The sequence below is a fragment of the Rattus norvegicus genome, chromosome 13, assembly GCF_021556685.1.
Source record: "Rattus norvegicus strain SHRSP/BbbUtx chromosome 13, alternate assembly SHRSP_T2T, whole genome shotgun sequence".
NCBI classification, from domain to species: domain Eukaryota; kingdom Metazoa; phylum Chordata; class Mammalia; order Rodentia; family Muridae; genus Rattus; species Rattus norvegicus.
The window spans coordinates 107,397,944-107,415,978 of record NC_141546.1 but is presented as its reverse complement, the minus strand read 5'-3'; positions in this window follow the sequence as shown (position 1 = coordinate 107,415,978).

The window sequence follows — 18,035 nt, the reverse complement described above, 5'->3', positions numbered from 1 at the left end:
GAAAAAGAGACATCAATGTTAAGACTTCCATTTGTATGACTCTACGTGCTCTCACATAACTGCCGCAGACAACAGATCTGGACAGAAGAGTCACAAGTTATCTCTGCTGAGCCCCTCCCCACTTGCTACTTCACTTATCCCCCAGGCTCACGGTTAGTGCTGAGGGTTTTCCAGGAGGGTATGAATTTTGTAAGATCTGGGCTTTCCCTCTTAAGTTTTGTTTCAGGGCTGAGAGAGACTCATTATGTCTGCAGAGCCCTTGACGCATTTCCTGGGTAAACATGGGAACCAATGAGAGTGTACAGAAAAGACACAGGGAAGGTGGGACACCGGAAGCAAGACTCCTAAGAACCTACTGCTGTGTGGAGACCAAAAGGGAGCCAGCCCTTCTGCAGCTAGACTCAGGGAATTATCATGACTGCCTTCGTCCAGAGCTGTATCTCCACTGCAACTCTTCCACCTGATTCTGACTTCCTGTCATTTGCTGAGAAAATCACATCCCCATCAGCTGGTGTTGTTCAGTTGTCTGTGTGTGTTTATGTTCAAGACTTCGCTGTCACATCTGTCTTTTCATGGGTGACATCTCCACTGAGAGACCACAGATCCTCTGTAACTCATATTACCAGCAAACACGGGCAACCCAGATGCTTGGCTTAGGTAAGGAATGTGCTGGCCATAGACATAAGCCCAAAACACCACATGTGATACATCTATAGTAGAGTGTTTGCTGCTTCTCAGAAATTCTAATCGTAATGAGCTTCCTGCCTTTTTATTTTGCAGAACCCTTCAACCTCACATGTGCTGGGGATCTTCACCCAGTTCCAACTTCCAGGTTGTTCCTGACCTGGTCACCTTCTCGTAGAATATATCCTGCTAAAGTAGGATGCTTAGACATGCTGGAGGGCCCAATGCCTCAACATCATGGTGGCATCCTCTGGGCGGGGCCCTTCTATCATGGGCCATACTAGGTGCAAGGCCAAGAGCTGAGCCAGCAGTAGAGGGAAGCTTGTCCCTTCTGGACATGTATACGTATGCTTCCTGGCATTATAAATTCAACCTATTCCTCCATTTAAGGACTTCAGGAAGAAATAGCTATAGTCCCCTGAGATAATAGAAGAGAACAGGGCTGAAGATTTAACTCCTTGGTAATGAAGGTCCTGGGTTCAAGCTGAGTATCAGGCTGTTGTAGGCCCAGTGCCTCCCGAGGTCATTGCCACATTCCTCTAGGCTGGATCCTGAGGAAGGCACTGTTATCCTCCTACAGACTGCCCAAAGTCGAGGAGCTAGACTAACATGCTAAGTCAGTTAGTTACATAGGATCTCAACATCTTAATTTTTTGTTTTTATTTCACACAAAGTTAACAGGCAAAACAGTAAAGGGAGGGGACCCTTTGCTTCATACAGTCACCAGGAGACTTTTACCATCTTGGAGCTGCTCCATCCAGGACAAGTGATGTTCTAATATGGTTTCTGCGTGTTGAGGTTTGGTCTGTTGTTATGTATTGTAATGCTAAGTACTGGCCCACCAGACCAAGTCACCCCAGAGGCGGGAAAGTTTATATATAGACCCTAGTTAAGCTATGCGACCTGGCCCCCAGGTTAGTTTTGATTGGTGAATAAAGATGCTTACAGCCTATAGCTGGCCAGAATTGAGATAGGCCTTGGTGTTCTTGGCCTGGAGGTCAGAGGAGGCCATGAGGGAGGGGAGAAGAAGGTAGAGAAAGGAGAAAGATGCCATGGGTTAGGAATCAAGAAAGTGTGGCCCTGAGGGCTGGCCAATTGGAGTTAAGAGAAGCCCAGATGAAACATATTAAGTAACAAATCAGGGTTATTGATAGGAAATAGATTTTAATAGCATAGAGGGTAGATATCTGCCTAGCATTAGTGCTGATAAAGGCTTATTTATAAATATAAAGGTCATGTGTATCTTTTATGCAGAAACTAAGTGGTCAAAGTCAGGGTAGAGACCCTGGGTTAAGATTAAAACCTTTCTACATCTGTTACTGTGATAAACACCATAACTGAAAGCGACGGGGGTGGGAGGAGGGAGAGGCGGTTCATCTTCCACTTTCAGGGTACAGTCCATCTTGGAAGGGATGTCAGGATAGGAGTTCTAGGGAGGAATCTGGAGGCAAGAATTGAAGAGGCAGAGGTCTAGGAGGAGAAGAGGGTGCTTCTGACTGGCTTGCTCCTCATGGCTTGCTCAGCTGGCTTTCATATACAACCCAGGACCATATGCCCCGAGATGGCACCACCTGAAAGAAAATGTCACAAAGGATAATCTGTAGATCTTAATGTCTCAGAGAAACTGCATAGAGAAGTGGCTATGGGATGAGGGCTCAATATGCTGGACCCGGTTCACATTTGTCAGTTAGGAAGCCCTAGCAACATAGACAATGACACCCGCCCCCAACAAATTCCAGCCGGAGTGAACCACCCATGAGATCTTGCCACTCTTGAATGCTCCATATCCCAGGAAACACCCCAGTTTGGGAGCAGCCGTTGACTCCATTATATATCAAACTTCTCTCCTCAGAGAGCTTTCACCTTAGATGGTTGCTTCAGTAAACTCTCCATGGAGATATGCACTGCTACAGGGAGAAGCCAAGCCTGAGTCTAAGAACAGCCTAGATGGAAACAGCCCGTGAGAAGTAGGTGAGTTTCTCATGTCTGTAACTACAGCATTTGGGAGGCTGAACAGGTGGGTGGCAATGAGTTTGAGGCCAGTCTGGGCTACAGAGTGATTTTGAGGCTAATGAGTTATAGAGTAAGACCATGTCAAATATAAAAAAAGAAAGAATAAAAGAAAAGAAAGGAGAGAGAGAGAAAGAGAGAGAGAGAGAGAGAGAGAGAGAGAGAGAGAGAGAACAAACTAATAGTCCACAAATCACCTACAGAATAAAACTTCCCTGTAGGAAGGGACTCAGGTGGGCTCCTGGACAAAGGGTGGCTTGCTGAGTGATGCAGTCCCTCTTATGGATTGGTAAGAGAAGAGAGTATGTTAACCTGGCCTTGTCCTTTAGACCCCCTTTCACCCAATCCCTAAGGGTTTCAGTCAGTTACAGGAGGGTTTTCCCACTGGAATTACAGCACCAATCATATACCTGCAGGCACATTGACAACTATGCCTATCTCAAGTCAAATGCCAGCAAGGTGGGTAGTGCCATCTTGAATAGGCACTGTTCTTAAAACATGTGACTACAGATGATCCGCACACAGACACAGACCTTTGCCTCTTCCCTGTTGCATGTTGTTGGTTTTGGCTGGTGCCCCATTAGTGAGTTGGATTTGGTGTAGACTTTGTCCTGAACATACTCCATCATCCCCAGGCTCAAGTCCACAAAGTCCCCAGCCAGGTTCTGAGTCCACCTGAAAGTCACCTTTCAGTGCCTAAATCACACTGTCCCCTTCACCCTCTGATTCTGCTATCTGTTACCACATTTAGACTGGATTCATCCTGCTCTACCTGCCTACACAGTCGTATCTCCCTCCTGTGAGCTCGACAAAATCCTAATCCAGGATCAGCTCTGATTTCTGTATCTGTGGTGGCTCTTCTGATCACTTCTGTCAATTCTTCTCATTGCAGGCAGCAGCGTTTCCTGTACAGCCCAGTCAGAAGCCAATTCTGTTCTGTAAGTCCTTCTGTAAACATCTCAAATTCATATATTCACCAGCACTCACCATTTAATTTGTATAATTAGGCCTCAAGGGGAAAGGAACGCCCTCAAGGCCAGTGTGTCCCCAATGTGTCCGCTTAATGTTTCTATTAGCAGGTGTTCAAACAAAACTACTACAGATTCTTAAGAATGAAAATAATAATAAAATACTACTTGAAGGAAACATAACAGCATGAATTTACACACCCCACTATGTCCCACTCAGAGCTCTTGCTCCTGTTAAAGAGGAAAAAAAACTTCTCTCAGCCTAAGGCTCAGGGATCATTGTGGAAGAGGGGCAGAAAGATGGCAGGTGTCACAGGAGTCAGGATTTGCCTTAAGAGTGTGTCTCCTAGAAATGTCAAAAGGTTCACCCGTGAAGTCTCACCAACATGGCTGCCTAGCTATGACCTGAATGAGGATAACACAAACAAACCTGCAAATGTGGACAGGAGAAAAGTCATGAGGCCTCAGCCCTAGACAGAAAACCACAGGCAGCTCAGGAAAGCTGAAGAAAAAAAAAATAGTCCTCTCCAGGGAAGAGCACACCAATTGTTACCCAACACAGCCTCAAAACATACAAGTAACATTATGTATATATGTCTTATATATGTCTATACCTATATGGGTGTGTTACTAAATATAAATACAACCTAGTTACATGCATGTGTATACATATATATTAAAGAAAGAGAGGTTGTGAATTTGGGAGAGAGCAGAGAGGGTGCATGGGATGGTTTGTGATGGGAAGGTAGAAATGGTATAATATATTATAATCTCAAAATTTTAAATGTATATTTTAAATAAAGAATTGGAATCTAAGAAAGTTCCGGATGGGCTGAACCTTCATCAGTGGAGTTCTTCTGGGCCTTGCAACCTTGAGTCAAATGTCAACTTCCTAGTCTAGCTGACATCACTAGGGCACAGGAAAGGGAAGACCTGGACCCAGAGTGATGCTACTGTCACATGAGTAGCTGAAATATTTTAGGGGCCAGGATGGGCATCTAGGGGTTGAGTCTCTGAAGACCAGCATTTAGGACCTTGGCAGTGAGGAAAGATGTGGGTCTGCAGGGGAGGAGGGCACAGGTGGGTCTGCCAAGGGAGGCAGGTACAATGACCAATGGCCATAGGTTCTCAGGAGGCATGCACTTGTATTCATGTATTGGGGATAATATTGACAGACTGTGGTAAGCAGACCTGTCAGCTGCTTCCTGTCTCCAGGGTGTCAGCTGTCACATGTCCTCTAGAAGTGTGAGATTATTCAGCTCCTAGTCAATGAACACCAAGTACTACACACAAACAAATGTGGTCTGGGATGTTTAAGCCTTTTGTGCAGGACATAGTACCTCAGAGATTGTCAGGAATATCGAGGAATACCGAGGAAATATCTCGGTCCTACGTGAAGCCTCTCTGCACGGCCAGTCCACTATGTCTCAGTCCTGTGTGTGTGTATCTTTGACAGGGTGGTATTGTGATGATGGCCTGGGTGCCTGAAGCTGGGTCTACACCCTCCCAGTTCATCCGAGCATATACAGCATCTCTACTACCAAGCCCTTTCATCTCCTTGATCTGAACTTTTCTTCCAGTTCATCACCTGCCAACAGACACTTAGGACTTTTAACCCAGAAACATGAAAACATTCATTCACTCAACAAATATTTATTGGGCACCCACCCAGTGCCAGGCACCATCACTTACTGTTCAGAGGAAGATGGCTATTCCATAGGACACAGACATTACACACATAGTTACCAGTTTGTCAACTTTCCAACTGATGTGACTAACTTCTTCAGCTGTCCAAGAGCCCCAATCTTCTATGGTTCCAGAAATAACGATTCTGAGAATCCTAAAGCTAGATACTCACACACAAGCTTGTCCTAACTGTCCAACCATTTCTCCACACTAACCAAAGCCTCTTCAGCCCCTAAGCAAAACAGGAGTGCATGCTTTTCCTCTATTCCTTGGAGAGCAAGATGCACAGCTCTTGAGCCTTTAAAAAAACTTTATTGGAAATGTGGGGTGACAGCCTGAGAGTAACCGTTAACTTCTGTGGTTCTCAGAATCCACTCATCATTATCAACTCTCTGCCACCTCCTTTCTTGGCAGCTGGAGACCTCTTCCTTTCCACTCCACGGGGACAACCTCCTACAGAGTAATCTGCAGTAGCTGCTTGTCACTTGTCACATGATAAAAATCCCCTGACGATGCAATTTCAGGAAGAAAAGGCCTGGGAAAATGGAGAGAGGAAGATGCATGCTGGTTCAACTTACTTCCTCCTTTTCATTCAGTCTGGGACCCCACCCCGCCTATGGGATGATGTTGCCTTAATCTATGCTGGGTCTTCTCTCTTTAGTTAATCCTCCCTGGCCATTTCCTTACAGACATACCCAGAAGTGCCCCCCACCCAGATGATTTAAAGCCAGTCAAGTTGACAGTGACAAACTGGCCAATCTGCCTGAGAGAAATCTCCTTAGTTGTATTTTGGCCAGAGTTGCCTTTCATCACTTGTTCTTCTAGCAAATACTTCTTGAATCCTTACACTGGTGCAGGTGTTATCTCAGTGGAGAAAACCTAGCATCCAACGAGATGAATGAGGGCCTGCAGCCACCCTTCTCGCCCCTCTTCTTCCACCCTACCAACCCCCTCACTCTAGGTAGGAGAGGACAATGGATAGAGGGGAAAGGGGGTGATGTTATCATTAGACTACTTCCTGGTTAGGGGTGTTGAGTTCCTTGGGTCAAATCTGGTTTTCTATCAGGATATCTAATTTCTTCTTTTCATCTCTTCACCCATGACTACTTCACAAACACAAACAAAAGCATCCTGCCACCAACTGTCTAACCAGACCCTTATACCCTGCTCTAGCATTTGTATATCCTCTGAAAAGACCCCAGATTTCCAAACATCGCACACTTGCAGAAACTGTCTCCAGCCGGACAAACCAGGGCCCTGCTAAGGCAATGGAAAATTAGGATCATTGGCTGTGAAGCAGCCCACATCCCCACACCTGGCATTAAAACTAAAACATGTTCCCATAATATTTCCGTGACTTTAAAAAAAATAATAGCCACTACAAAGACCACTTCCCCAAGAGCACAAATAGTAGACCATAAACTAGAAACCAAATCTGGCCATTGCAGGTTTCAATACCGTGAAACACTGGGGAGGAAGCAAAAACAGTATCTTAAGACAGGTCAGTAGGGGTGCCGCCTCAGAAAGGATGGGGATGGGAGGGAGCAAGCGTTGGGGTTGTGTTCCCTGGGCCCACTGAACGCATTTTAGTTAGCTTCAAAAATGAGAAACACCAACATCCCTTTTGAAATTTTTCTTTTTATTATTTCAAAACAGACATTGATACCTTTAAAAAATTAGGATGCTGCAGGTCTTCCATTGGGCATTTTTTTAAATCACAGAGAGGGGGGGGGGAGAGAGAGAGAGAGAGAGAGAGAGAGAGAGAGAGAAAGGGAGGGAGGGAGGGAGAGGGAGGGAGAGGGGGAGAGAGAGACAGAGATAAGCGACAGACAGACAGAGTTTTGTGTGCATGGTTGTTTCTCCTGCATATTTGTCTATGCATTACTTGTGCTTCCCCAGCCTGCAGAGGCCAGAAGAGAGTATTGGATCCTTGTAAGCCTCCATGTAGATGCTGGGGATGAAACTCAGTCCCTGGAAGGGCATCCAGTGCTCTTAACCATGACCCCAGCCCAAGTTTATTTTTGTTTTTATCTTTATTTACCTGGGTAGGAAAGAGTCTTAATCCTTTTAGGAATTAAGATTTGCAAAGTCATACTCAGGAATCAGACAATTCCAGAAAGAGTTATCCCAAGCAGGAGAAGAGCCAACCCAAAAGTCCTATAGCAGGAAAGAGCTTGGTCTCTTCGTGGAAAAGAACAAGGGACAAGAACTACAAGAGCAAAGGCAGAAGACACAGGCAGGGAAAAGGTCACAGGAGTGGTTCTTGTGTGGACGTGAGCTATCTTTGGAATGCTTTCAAATTTTCTGATGTTTCCACCTTAGTCTACAAGGTTTGACTCACCTGGTATGGTATGGAGGAACTCATATTTTTTAAGTATCTCAGGGGATTTTAGTTTCACTCAGGTTAAAGAACCACTGATGTGGAGCCTTGTGAATAGCCAGAAACACAGGGCACTTCCTTGTTAAGAGTGTAGACCTAGGATCAGCTTGCTTAAAGTCCAACCCCATTGTTCACAAGATTCGTGGTCCAGAGACCTCCAGTAAGTCTTTTGCTCCTTGGTTCCCATTTCAGAGGGCTTTTGTTCTTGGTAGGGTTGGTGTTGATGAGTTAATATATATCCAGGTCTCAGCACATACTAACGGTCAATGACATCTAGCTCTGACCACCTGTGTGGCCATAGTGGCTGACTAGCCTAGGCTGCAGGCAGAGGATGAGGAGCAGAGAGGATAGAGTCAAACTCTCCCTTTGGAGTAAGCTTCTTTGTGAATTGGAGACCATGGCTGAAAGCTATAGCTGGTCAAAATGCAGAAAAGAGTCAAGGCCAAGTCCCAGTTGATACATCTACCACACAACCCCTGCACCTAACAATAGAACTGTCTAGACAGGAACTGAACAGTGAAAATACTGTTGATGTACCAGTGTGAATGGGAAACAGCTACAGGCAAGTAGTGACTGTTAAGAGAGGAAGAATTAAATCTTCCCCAGGATGAGTCCCCAGCTGGCTATCCAATGCCAAGTGGTCAACCCAAAAACTGTATATACAGGCAACACTAAACCAACTCAACAGGTTCCATTTTTGGTTTTTTGGTCTTTGGGTTTTTTTGTTGGTTTTTGTTGTTGTTGTTGTTTGTTTGTTTGTTTGTTTTTTAAGACAGTGTTTCACCGTGTAGCTCTGTGTAGCCCTGGCTGTCCTGGAACTCACTCTGAGGTCCAGGTTGGCCTTGCACTCACAGAGATCCACCTGTCTCTGCCTCCTAAGTGCTGGGATTAAAGGTGTGCACCACTACTGCCCAGCTCCCAGGTTCAATTTTTATATTTATTCATTTTTATATGTAACAAAAATAATTGGTTTTTTTTTTAAAGGTGGCCATGAGTTTGAGAGGGAGCAAGGAAGGCATGGGAGGTGCTGGAGGGATAAGGGGTAGGGGTAAGTGATGTAATTATATATTTAATTAGAAATAAAATAAGTTATTTAAAAAAAACTTCTGTTTTGTGTTTGTTCCGCTAAAGACACTTGTGTTGCTTTTCTCGTTGCTGTCAGGAAGTAGACAGTAGACAAGCAGGTGAAGACTATAAACCCTTCACCTTCAGAGGCCCTCTTCCTCCATTAAACCAGGATGGGACATTTCACATCCCAAACACAACAGTGTCTGTTAGATACCTAGAATGAGAGAGACACCTGCCAAAGTCGTTAGCTTATAGAACAGTGTTTGCCAATCCAGCAGTTGCTACACATGTATCTGGGGTTATCTAATGCAAATTAGAAAAAGTAAAATTAATTAATTTGACCACATGCCAAGTGTTTGATAGCCATAGATAGCTAGTGGCAACATTGCTAGCAGCATGGATGTGCAACAGCTGTGGCTGAAGACACTGTGAGCAGGTTTGGGAACACACGAAAGTCACCCAGGTATTCAGCCAGTTCCTCTGGGGAAAGTTGAGATGATCACTGATGATAAAGGGAAGATGGGGGTGGGGGAGTGGGGGAACCACTAATGTGGGGCAAGGTTCAGAGGGCAGAGAGGAGAACAGCACCACTCTGGGTCGCTCCAACATGAAGGGCACTGACTTCCAATCTCGGCCACATGCTAAAACCACCTGTAAAGCTTTAAACATTGCTGATGTCAGCTCCTCCCCAGAGAGATTTCTGATTTAATGGTTCTGAGGTGCAGCCTGCTCTTAGGAGTTTCGGAAGCCCCTCAATGCAAGTGAGAGGAAGAGGTCCAGAGAAGGTAATAGAGGAGGCAAAGGACAAAATATAAAAAATTTTCTCTAATCTTGAGAACCTATATTTAATTGTACAAACACGCGTGTATAAACACATAGCACATGAAAGAGGAGGGGAGTGTCTTAGGGTTTTACTGCTGTGGACAGACAACCATGACCAACACAACTTTTGATTTCATTGATAACATTTAATTGGGGCTGGCTTACAGGTTAGGAGGCTCAGTCCATTGTCATCAAGGCAGGAGCTTGGCAGCATCCAGGCAGGCATGGTGCAGGAGGAGCTGAGTTCTACATCTTCATGCAAAGGAAGCCAGGAATAGACTGAGCGTCCTTAGGCAGCTAGGAGGAGGGTCTTAAAGCCCAAGCCCACAGTGACACACCTACTCCAACATGGCCATACCTCCTAATAGTGCCATTCCCTGGGCCAAGCATATTCAAACCGCCACAGGGGTTATCTGGGGAGTGGAAGGGCCAAGAAGAGGTGGGAGAGGGGGAGTGAGAGAGCAGTATCAAGGGTAAGTGTGAGGAAAACCCAATGATATACATGTATTAAAAATGTCACAATAAAGCGTGCTGTTTTTCACACTCAACGTGAGAAGCTGAAAATAACTCATCACTTAAGAACTCTCTGCTCTTGCAGAGGGCCTGAGTTTAGAGCTTGCAACCTACCTCAGACAGCAGCTGCTCACAACCACTTGCAACTCTAGCTCCAGGGGATCTGCCACCTTCTTCTGGCCCCTTCAGGCACCTCACTTGAATGCACAACCCCACACACCGACACATGTGCATAATTTTTAAATTTTCAAAGTAGACTTTACAAAGCTCCCCAAGTGATTCTGATGTGCTTGCCACCTGGATGATGTCTTCATATTAGAGCATCTGTGTGCTGGTGTAACGAGGTCATAGAGAGAAAATGGCAAACGCGTGCCCGCAGGTGAGGACATCTTGTTTCTTAGCCCAGTCTGTCCATGCCAGTGTGGGAGGCTTGTTCCCCAACTTTTATTTCTCACAGGAAGGGCTTCCTTGTTGAGGCAGAACAACCTTTTTTTTTTTTAATTGGATATTGTCGACTTGAATGTGACACCTGAAATCATGGCACTGCGCTGTGTGCTGTGTGCTGTGTGCTGTGTGCTGTGTGCTGTGTGCTGTGTGCTGTGTGCTGTGTGCTGTGTGCTGTGTGCTGTGTGCTGTGTGCTGTGTGCTGTGTGCTGTGTGCTGTGTGTGACAAGCCGAGGGTACCAACACAGGGAAGACCCTGAAGTCTCGACACGGTCAAGCTAGTGAAGCAGCCAATTCTAGAATCCATAGTTAATATACTTTTCCTGCTGTTGAACCCAACTTCGATAGGATTTTCCTAATTGTGGCCCAAAGCAACCTAACTCATTCAAGCACTCCAAACCCCAAGCAAACGGGCAGAGCTGAGGAGCCGAGGCAGAGCTATGCAGCCCAGAGACCCTACAGCTCCATGTCATCATTCCGGCAGGTCAGCTAGAGAAAAGGCTGGCTGGATACATGAATCCTGATGCAACTCATCTCATGGCTCGGAGATGACATAACTCCTGTCAGACTCTCAGAATTTTACAAAATCATTCTATGATAGAAAAAGACATGGCCAGTTTGGTAAGACAGGAGAAAGTGTGGGGGAAAGGTGTTTTTACAGACTAGTAAGAGTAACCATTGTGGATTTGGTTTGATGTTTCTATTATGAGTTTTCAAACTTGTATGTGAATTTCATATGTGAGGCATTAAGAATCCCTGCCCCCATCTGGTTTTGATTGGCAAGTAAAGTTGCTGGGGGCCAATGGCTGGGCAGAGAAACAGAGGCGGGACTTTGGGATTTGAAGGCAAGGGGAAGAGGAAGAGAACCACCTTGTTGGGGAAGTAGAAGAACTAGGCTTGAGAGCTGTAGAAGGAAAAGCATATGATGATGTAAGAATCAGGGAAGAGGGTCTAGGATAGCAAAGATGGAAACCTGGGAGTGGCCCAGCCATTGAACTCTCTCTCTCTCTCTCTCTCTCTCTCTCTCTCTCTCTCTCTCTCTCTCTCTCTGTGTGTGTGTGTGTGTGTGTATGTGTCTGTGTCTGTGTGTGTGTCTCTGTGTGTCTGTGTCTGTGTGTCTGTGTCTGTGTCTGTGTGTGTGTGTCTGTGTGTGTGTGTCTGTGTGTGTGTGTGTGTGTGTGTGTGTGTGTGTGTGTGTCTTTCATTCAAAAATCCAAAGCTTTGGGTATCTAACAATCGAGGACCTCTCACAGCCACCACTGGACAGGTAGAGCGGATTAATCAACTACACCTACAAGTAGCTTCAGGACATAGTAAATTATGACTAAATAACTGGTTAAGGTGTATAGCTTTTCTGGGTTCTAAAATACATGATTAATCCTAGCATTTGGGAGGTGGAAGCCAAAGGATCAGGAGTTCAAGTTCACCTTTTGGTACCTAGGGAGTTCAAGGCTAATCCAGGATACAGGAGACACCATCTTAAGAAACAAAACAATATGGCTTTGTGGTCTGAAGTTTAACAGGCAAGCAGCCTGGCGGGTGAACAGTGAACTACTCAGGTGCAAGTTCATTCAGCAGGTGCTGAATCCCAGCTGTGTCTACATCCCCCAAGGTGGCTGTACAGGAAGCTGACGCAAGTGAATGAGTGTCAGGTGCCAGGAGGAAGCACACAGAGTGAGGCAGACCAGTGTGAGCCAGGTTCCCCCTCCCCCTTTAGTCATTTTCCTAGTCAATCCTCGCAGGCCTGAAATGGACATTTTTCCTCCATCTTGCTGCTTGGATTCTACTCTACTGTTCTACAGCGAATGGCCATGGATTCAGCAGTTTCAGACTCTGATGTGTTGGCTCTCCTGTGGGACAGAAGCCCCACCACAGCAGCCCAGGTCTCACAGAGACGACACCCAGGTGCAGTGCTGAGTCACCTCTGGAGCAGAGGGTCCTCTGTCATGCTCTTATGGCTAAAGAGAGGCACTCATTTCCTTACTAGCTGAATCTGGGGCTATACTGCCCCTCCATTCAGAGCTAGAGGAATAAACCTGTCACTCAGGATCCTTTTCTGCCTTTGATTCTCTTCTTCAGGAAGGCCTGATCCCACAGAGGGACCCACCTGACAAGTCTGGTTCCCCTGGGTGACATCTTTTTCCAGAAACCAATTGTGCCAAATAAGAGTCAGATTTTGAGAGACAGCTCAGTATTTAAGAGCACTTACTGCTCTCAAAGAGAACCACACTTGACAGCTCACAACCATCTGTAATTCCATTTCTAGGGGAGGCTAATACCTTCCTCTGGTGCCTGTTTGCACATGGAACACAGGTACAAAGGCAGGAAAAAAACATACACATAAAATAAAAAAATAAATAAATCATTAAGAGAGGTTCCAGGCTGAGTCCTGAGAAAGGCTGACAGCGATAAAACGGATGGAAAGGAACCACAACCTGCAGGCCTGGAGAGAAGACAGGAGACTTCACAGCACGGAAGCCAAAGAGACAGTGTTTCTAGGACAAAAGAGCACCCCACATTTCCTGTGCATAACACATGACACACATAGGTGACTCTGCACATGACTTGCCCATGATTACCACCTCATTTCCTGGAATTTCCAAAACCCCGTCTCTGCACCGTAGCTACTATTGCCTAACTGCTCTTGACTGGTCATTGGCTATGCAAGACTTCCCCATCGTTCCCCTCTTCATTTTCAAGGTATCCCTCAGCCTCAAGTACTACCCCCTCCCTCCAGAGTCACCAGACAAGTCCCTGTCCAACCTTTGATGACCTAAGCTGCTCAGAGATCATTAATTCTTATGCCTTCTCTGACTGCTACTGATCTCCTCCCAATCTGTGTCTCCCTGACACAGATTGCTGCATCGTGCTGTGCAGTGCTTATGTGCTTGTGTGCACAGTGCATGTGTGCTTGTGTGCACAGTGCATGTGTGCTGCGTGTATGTCTTTGTCCTCTACTGGACTGTGAGTTTCTGAAGGGTAAGAGCAGTCTGCTTCCTGCTTCCTGTAACTATGCATCAGGCGATTTTGGAAATGTGGGTGGCTTCAGCGAATGTTTCTGGAAGTCAGTTAAATGTCACCCCAGAAGTGAAGGTGTGTTGGGCTGGGATATGGGATTGTGGGACCTGGAATCCTACACCAGGAGGCAAAGACTCCTAAATAGTACTAGTGTGTAGATTGTTTCAGAACCCTTGTAGCAAGCCCTCCATCCCGTTCAGTCTTCACGTCCCATTTAACAGGCATTCTCTTCACTCTCACTTTACAGACAAGAAAATAGAAGCCAATGAAGCTTAGCCCAAGGTCAGACTCTAGTGAATGACAGGGCTTGAATGACGCCAAGTATGCCCAACCCCAGTTCCCCATACTCTTACTGAACTGTGCACACAAGCACATAAGCACTGCACAGCACGATGCAGCAATTTGTGTCAGGGAGACACAGATGGGGAGGAGATCGCTTCAGTAGTAGTCAGAGAAGGCATAAGAATGAATGATCCCCATAACACTAACTGAAGCTTAGGTAAGTTGTTTGGACTTGTCAAGCCTCCTACAGCCATTCAAAAATGTATCCTGGCAGCAGAGGTCAGGTGATCTTGAGTGGTATTGGGGTCCTAGCACAGCCTGCCTGCTCTAGCAGCTGGTGTCACTGTTTGATTCAAACCGTGAGGAACTGAAGCTCAATGCCTTAATATCCTCAGTGAATAGTCCCAGGGGCAGGCTGGAGGGGTACTCCAGCAAGCCAGTGAATTGGATGTCAGACAGTTGGCTGGAGGTGGAAGTGAAAGGTGAGGAGGCCAGAGTTGAGAGAGTTAAGGAAAATTGCCAGCTCTTGGGCAATTCCAATCCCAAAGCTGTAAGCCAAGGACGAGCCACTGAGCCTAAAATAATCTCCCAGGAGGGTCTAACAGGTCATTTTGCAATCTATTCCAGCACTGGCTTTTAGGTCAATGTAATTAATATTGATTGTGCCCCCATTATAGGTTAGCACCATAAAAAAAATCCAAAGCTTTGGTCCTATATACAGAATATATACAGGGAAGTGGCAAGCCTACAAAATAAAAAAATCAAACAATGGGAATACTGTATAAGCCAGTGTGTGTTCTAGTGCCAAGCTATGCAGTTGAGCCATGCAGGCAACTGAGATTCACAGAAAAGACAGAGCATGGTGTGCTGGCAAGGGTCATGCTGGCTTCTGGGAGCTCAAGAAGGAAGGCAGAATAGAAGGCCCCTAGCTTTTCAAGAAGAAAGCAGTCTGAGCAAAATGACAGGAAGAGGAGGCAGGCACTGATTGTGGCGGCACAGAGAACAGACTGTATCTTGGCCTGAGCAAAAACTTCCCTGGGGACCATAGGGTTCTTGTGGGAAAAGAACAAGAGGCAAGGTTAGACTGGCAGAAAGACCACACCAAAGAAGTCCCAAATGCCAACAATGCCAGGTGCATGCAAAATCAGCGTGCAGAGTCCAGGAGTTCACTGCCACACCACACTTTTAACAGGCAACTAATAATTTTTTAAAAATGAGTGTTTGGGAAGCTTATTTATCTGGTGGTTGGTCACGTTTGAGGTGAATTAGGCTGCAAATGCTATCACTACTCAAACAGAAATGCTTTTGTGAGTATTGACCAAACATCTGACTGTGTGTGAACTTAATGAATATAAGGCCCTCCCTGCTGGGCTTCATAGTCTGCTGAAGAGACTATTCGTTAAACCTACCTACTAAGGACCTACTGTGTGCCAAGGGTTGTGCTAAGCACTGAGGACTTACTGTAGAGTGAAGTGAAGTTTCAGTCTCCAATGGGAGTGAAGGATGACAATTCTAAAGGCACCAAGTGTGTCTCATGAGATGATGTTCCTAAGGAAAGCCTCACCAAGGAACTGACACAGTGTACAAAGCCAAGGAAGCAACTGAAGGAGGTAGATCTGCTGGAAATATGAATTCTGAGAAGGGACTGGGCTTGTAAGAGTGCATGAAGGTGACACATGTCGATCAGAGCAGGCATGTTAAGTGATGACTGCAGGGGATCCACACAGAAATATCTGTACTCCACAACCCTAGCCTGCAAAAGCAGAGGAAATGAAGGTCAGAGGTATACATTTTAAAATTGCCCATCCGGGGCTTTGGGTCAGTAGCAAGACACATATTCAGCCCACATAGGAACCTGGGTTCAATCCCAGGATAGCAGAACAAATCCTAAATTATCCATAAGGCTTGAGTGCCAGGAAGCCCTTTCTCTAGAACTAACTGATATGAAGTCATGGTGACTCAAGAAGGACTGAAGAGATAGCTTAGTCTGTGAAGTGCTAGATTTGTAAGCATGGGGACTCAAAGTTGACCCTAGTCAAGAAGGAAGAGGAGGAGGAGGGAGGGGAGGAAGAAGAGGGAGAGAGGGGAGGAGAGGAGAGAAGGGAGGAAGAGGAGGAGGGAGAGGAGGGGAGAGAGAGGAAGATGACACCTTTTATTTTGTCCATAATCTACCACAAAGAAAGTCCAAATGAGGCCCCTGACCTTGGACTTCTGGAACCATGAACCAGATAAACCCCTTAGCTTGAGAGTTTACTCACCCTGAGTACTACATATTAACTCAGACGGGGGTTAGATGTCTGTTCTGCTCAGCTCTGTCTCAGCTTTAACACAGGGAGTCCTCATCAGCCTTCAGTCAAATAGAGGGTTGGTGACCTTATGGCTTGGTTTGATCTTCATAACCATGACCTGTGTTGGCTCCAAATACAGTACAGACCTGTACTTCTGGGTTTTTGTTTGTTTGTTTGTTTGTTTGTTTGTTTGTTTGTTCTGGAGCTGAGGACCTATCCCAGGGCCTTGTGCTTGCTAGGCAAGCGCTCTACCACTAAGCTAAATCCTCAACCCCCAGACTTGAACTTCTAAAAGTAGTCTCAGGCTAGTCAAGGTACACGTTTCATCCCAAGCCCTCTCATCCCACCCCATCCCAGCCTCCTCCCCTCCCATCCAAAAGCTAAGGGGTCTTTCTCCAGCAGATAGAGTCATGCTGACCTTCTCCTCCCCCACCCCCAACACCCATACTCCCTCAACCTGCACCACCAAATCCGCCAGTGACCTCACCCCTTGTCATTTGCTGCCTAGCCACTGACAGCAAGCTAGTGGAGTCAGGGGTCAAGGTCGGGTTCCTTTAGAGGTGGACAAAGATGTTTATCTCACGAAACCCTGGGAAAGAGGAACCCCAAGTAAATTATGACGTGGAGGTCTAAGTTATAGAAACACAGGAAATACTTGCTGCCCAGTCAGTTTTGGAGTTTTGGGTCAGAAACTGGACTGACTCACCTTCCGAGGGGAAACCAAGTGGGTGCCCTCCTATCAGGGCACATGTCACCCTCTTTCCCAGGAGCCACCATGTCTGGAATCTTCATGGTTATTAGGAAAGTTGCATGGTTACTGCTGCCAGCTACTAGGAGAGCTCCAAAACTATCATGAAGATTTAAGAACAATGCCAAGACTGAAGTTAGCCTTGGCTTGGACCCTCCCTACAGAACTTTCCGGATCGGCAAGGTTAAAAGAATAAAGCCAAGTCAGGATCCTCCAAGAATAATCCCCGTTTGGCCCGTGGTTACCTTGATCACTTAGGTATCAACTAAAGTGTGAACTTGAAATTTGAACCGTTCCTGGCCTTGGCCAACCCCCACTTTTGACAAGCTCTTACCTGAAGGACTAGTAGCAGACCAAGCAGTGGTCAGCACCTTCTGAGTCTGGCAGTGACTTTGGACCCCTAAGATTGGCACCCTTTCTCCTCTGGCTCTGGGCTCTAACAGGGAAGGCTGAGCAGGCTGTTGCAAGATTGCATCAGTGACCTTTGCAATTTTCTGGCCAGTTGGTTCCCCTTCCTCCCCACCCCACCCCCTGCTTCAAGCCCTTTGGCCTGCCTGCCTGTCCTTTTCCCCTACTTTGCTAACTCAGGTACACCAGTAGCCACCCCCAACCCAGGGGATCATAGTTAACCCTAATCTAACCCAGCTTCCCAAGAGTGGCCTCTGTCCTGAATCCCCACTCTAGGAATCTACAGCTCACTCTCCCAAACCTGGGCAAGGTGGCATGGAATCGTTGTAAGAGGGTGAAATACTTTCATTATAGACAAATCTTTACCATGGGCCTTCCTTAAGGCTGATCCCCCAACTTCACCTCTTAAGTGAACATGGAAGAGAGGACAATTTGTGTGTGTCTCTTGTGCGTGTGCATGTGTGCTGTGTACCAATATATATGACACACATAGCCTAACACATACTAGGCAAGCACTCTACCACTGAACCACATCTATAAGCCTCTTTATTTTGATTTCTGACACAGAGTCTCAGTAAATTATTCAGGCTACGTTCAGACTCACCATCCTCCTGCCTCTTGCTGGGACTACAGGCCTATGCTTTGGGTTTAATGGCTGTTCCCTGTTAAATAGAAATAGCTATGGAAGCACCTTACAGAGACTAATTCATTCTCTC